The sequence below is a fragment of the Gossypium raimondii genome, chromosome 9 (genome assembly GCF_025698545.1).
Source record: "Gossypium raimondii isolate GPD5lz chromosome 9, ASM2569854v1, whole genome shotgun sequence".
Classification (NCBI taxonomy): Eukaryota; Viridiplantae; Streptophyta; class Magnoliopsida; order Malvales; family Malvaceae; genus Gossypium; species Gossypium raimondii.
In genome coordinates this window covers 15,093,503-15,098,467 of record NC_068573.1, presented here as the reverse complement: position 1 = coordinate 15,098,467, position 4,965 = coordinate 15,093,503, and positions in this window count along the sequence as shown.

Here is a 4,965-nt window from a genome sequence, read left to right as displayed (position 1 = left end):
GTCACGATGAGGAGACCCTAGACGTCATGACGATTTCTTGGACTATTGGCACCACATTTTGACAGCCAATTAGGGCTGCTTTGTCCCATTAAACTCAAATTACTTCAAGGATATTTTAGGCACTTAAGTTCTCAATTGTGGCCTATATAAAGAAGCCATTGTAACCATATAGGGGGATTTCTTTTAGACAGATATTATTGTTTAGATTTCAACTTTTTATTTTAGTTTTTAGTTTTCTTTTCATGTTCGCTTAATCGAAAGGTCCTATTCCGACATTAGACTTTCGTGGGCGAAGAATGTTCCGGATCCACACTTTTATCTCCATATATACGAGTATTCTTTATCTCTTTTTATTCTTTTATTTATATCTTTTTCTTTAAGATTGTTAGTTGATTGTTTGTGTAAATATTAGAATAAACTTGTGTTTTATACAAATCTTGCATGATTCAATTGATTAATCTGATTAATTAACCAAGTAATTAATAACCTGAAATTTAGTATTTATTCAAAATAACTTAATATACTATGATTGAAAACCCTAGTAGAATATCTATACATGCGAGACCAAAAAGGTATCTTAAGTGGTAATCCTTAATGAAGATGAGAGCAAAAGGGTATTCCTACCTAAGGGTGGTAAGTACTTAACTAAGGGTAATTATTGATTTGGTTAATATTTAGGTAACACAATTGGATCTATGCTAGAGTAGCTCACATAATCAAAACTAGGAGTAGGAGAAACCGATAATTTAACTTAGGTTTAGTTAATTAATTTTATTATTGTTATTTTAGTTTAATTTGATTAGTTGTTACTATTATTTTCGATTCACACTACTAATTCGTGAATCGATTAGATTAGTAATTATTATCTGTAATTAATTTAATAGTAATTCTCTCCAATTGCTACCAGGATGAATAGACAAGCTACTACCATGAGTTTCCTGTAAAATCTTCTAGACCAGGTCAGAATTTCTCAAAACGCAAATTCTACCTTTAAAATACAAACTATCATCAGAACCAACATGAAAATAAGAATCATGTGTCGTCTTAATCTGTTTCCGTTTAGCTATCAACACATCGTCACATTTCTGAGCTTCGCAAATTTGTTGTAAAAACATCGGTTTAGCTTTCAACACAGCTAAAATCAAACCATCATCAATCAACGTCAACTGCGTGTTCAAAGCAGGCAAAGCAAACAGAGACTTTCTACTCAAAGCATCAGCAACAACATTAGCCTTTCCTGGATGATAATCAATGATCAAGTCGTTGTATTTCAATAACTCGAGCCATCTACGCTGTCTCAAATTCAAATATTTCTATGACATCAAGTACTTCAGATTTTTATGATCCATGAAGATATGACTTTTTTCTCCGTACAAATGGTGTCACCAAATCTTTAAAGCAAATACAATCGCTACAAGTTCTAAATCATGCGTCGAATAATTCTTTTCGTACGGTTTTAACTGTCTAGAAGCATACGCTATTAGTTTGCCCTATTGCATCACAACATAGCCCAAACCATTCAACGATGCATCACTATAAATCATAAATTCTTTACCCAACTCGGGCTGAACTAACACATGTGCCTCGGTTAACAATGCTTTCAACTGATTGAAGCTTTGTTGACATTTCTCAGACCACTCAAACTTAACATCTTTTTGTAACAACCTCGTCAACAATGTAGCAATCATCGAGAATTTTTGACCTCAGATACATTTCTCAGAGGTTTCGAATCTACACCAGCTGAAATTTTGCTTAGATCAACTCTAATGCCATCGGCCAATACAACATGTCCCAAAAATCCGACTTCTAGAAGCCAAAACTCACGTTTGCTAAACTTAACAAAAAATTATTTTTCGCGCAAAGTTTACAAAACAATTCTTAAATGCTCGGCATGCTCTATCTCATCTCGTGAATAAATCAGAATATCATCAATGAATACCACAACGAATCTATCTAAGTACGGTGTGAAGATTTTGTTCATCAACTCCAAAATACTGTAGGTGCATTAGTCAAACCAAATGACATCACAAGAAATAACCAGAACTGATAATAACCAGAACGAAGATCGATCTTTAACTCACAACTGATAATAACCAGAACGAAGATCGATCTTTGAGAACACTATCGCACCTCTCAATTGATCAAACAGATCGTCAATACGTGGCAAATGATACTTATTCTTGATCGTGACTTTGTTGAGCTGTCGATAGTCAATACATAATTGCATGGACTTGTATTTTTTCTTAACAAATAACACCAGAGCACCCCAAAGAGAAAAACTGGGTCTAGAAAAACCCCTATCTATCAACTCTTGTAATTGTGCTTTCAACTCTATAGGCGCTATTTTGTAAAGAGTTATCGATATCGGAGATGTTATCGACATTAATTCAATAGCAAACTCAACCTCTCTGATTGGTGGTAACATGGATAACTCCTCTGGAAACACATCTAAATATTTACATACAATTGGACCCGATTCTCTCTTCAACTCAGTAACTCTAGAATCAAATATGTAAGCGAGATACGCTTCACAGCCTTTTCTAACATATTTCTATTCTGACATAGCTGATATAACATTAAATATACTATCTAGTCTATCTGATTCAATTTGAAGCTTTTCACCATTTTGACATTTCAACACGATATGCTTTCATCTACAGTTCACAACAGCATCATGTAGAGTTAACCAGTACATACCCAGAATCACGTCAAACTCATCGAATGGTAGTAACATCAAATTAGCCAAAAAGTTGTAACCCCGAATCATCAAAGAACAATTTTTACAGACTTTATCAACTAACACATAATGACCTAGGGGGTTTGTTACTTTAACCACAAATTTAATAGACTCAAAAGATAATTTCTTATTTGACATTAAAGTCGTGCATACATATGATTGTGTTGACATCAGGTTAATCAAAGTAGTAACATCATTATCAAAGATAGAAAATGTACTCGTGATAACATCTGAAGTTAAAGCTTCCTCTCAAGCACGAATCGCAAAAGCCCTAGCCGGTGCTCGTGCCTCAAATCTCATAGCAGAATCCTTTGTCCCACTATGACTATTTCCCACATTTCCAATGTTTCGTGGCAGTCTACCTCTCATAGTAGTGTTACTCGATCGATTTGTTTGAGTCTTTTCTTTTTCGGACCTTTCCGGGTAATCTCTGATAAAATGTTCATATGAACCACATTTAAATCATGCTCTGTCTTCCATCTAGCAATCACCAAAGTGTTGACGTCCATATTTTTGACATTTTGGCTTGTTGCTCTTAACACTTCCTACGCTCGCTACAGACGTAGCCTGAGGTTTTGAACTCACATGCTATTTTCCTCGATCTCAACCAGAGTAACCCACTAAAGCTGATGAACAACTATGGTATTCTTTTGATTTTTTGACGGTGATTGATTTAATTTTCTTGCTGATCTCTTACCTAAATCACAAGCCTCATAATTAGCTTTTCTTTTAGCTTTACTCAATTCTTCAGCTTTGTGCGCTCTGCCAACTAGAACAATAAATTCTTTCAATTCTAGAATCTCGTCTTCAAGCCGTTTACACATTGCAACATCTGTTGTATACATTCTTGGGCATACTTGCTCAATCAAATGAATTCTCTCTCGTACTCAGATACTATCATCTGGCCCTGTTTCAACTAGAGAAACTCTTTACGTTTCTTGTCAAGAAACCTCTGACTCACATATTTCTTTCGAAATTCTGTCTGGAAAAACTCCCAATCAATCTGATCTCTCAACACAACCAAAACTAGAGTATTCCACCACTGATAGGCTGAGTCTTTTAATAAGGAAACCACGCATGTTAGACATTCTGCCGGTGTACAAGATAATTCATCAAAAACTCTAATTGTATTTTCCAACCAGAACTCAGCTCTCTTCGGATCATCTTCAAACGTAGCTCTAAACTCTTCATCTCCATATTTACGAATTTTAACAACTAGACGCTTGCTAACTTGTACTGGTTCCAGACCCTGAGGAACTACAGGGACTGGTTGGGGAATAGGTGGGGGTGGAGGTCGTTGAGCCATCGGGTTAGTTCGTATGAACTTGGTAAACCATTCATTCATCATCTAAAAGAAAGCTCCTTAGCCTCTCCTTTCTCGCCTTCATATATGGGCCTACTACCACTCGACGCTACTCCATGAACGGAGGCTTGCACGTTACTTTCAGCCTTATCAGAATCGGCTCAGTTGGATAACATTATCTATATGGAAGCATAATTCAAATCGAGTCAGGAGTTATCATACTATCACAGGTTATATAATGGCATGTATTTTTAGACTCGTACATGCTACGTTCAGTCTGAGAATCAACTAAATTGTAGCTCTGATACCACTAAATGTAACACCCTAACCTGTATCTATCGCTGAAATAAGGTTACAAAGCATTACCATAAAAACGTAACCTTAAAACATACATTTGCAAACTTTAATATAAACATATCATAATCCATACATAAACATGCATATTGTCCCTTAATCGAGCCCTCGAGGCTTTAGAAATGATTCGAGACTAAATCAGAAACATTTGGAACATTTAAGAAAAAGTTGGAAAAATTGAACTGCAAGGGTCACACGGTCGTGTGGCCAGGTCGTGTTACTCACACGATCGTGTTGTCAGGCCATGTGACTCATAAGCTAAGACACACACTCGTGTCTCAGGCCGTGTAACAATCGAATTGGGGACACATGGCCATGTCCCAGCCCGTGTCCGTGCCCGTGTAACTCTCTGAGTTGGGTCACACGACCAAGCCACACGCCTGTGTGCCAGGCTGTGTAACACTCGAAATGGCCTCACACGCCCATATCCCAAGCCGTGTGCTAGGCCGTGTAACTGTCTGACTTGTAACCTTTAAAAACTACAAGGGACACGCGGATGTGTGTCACACACGATTGTGACACACGCTTGTGTCTTAGGCCATGTGGGCATGAAATTGGCCAAAATCAAGCC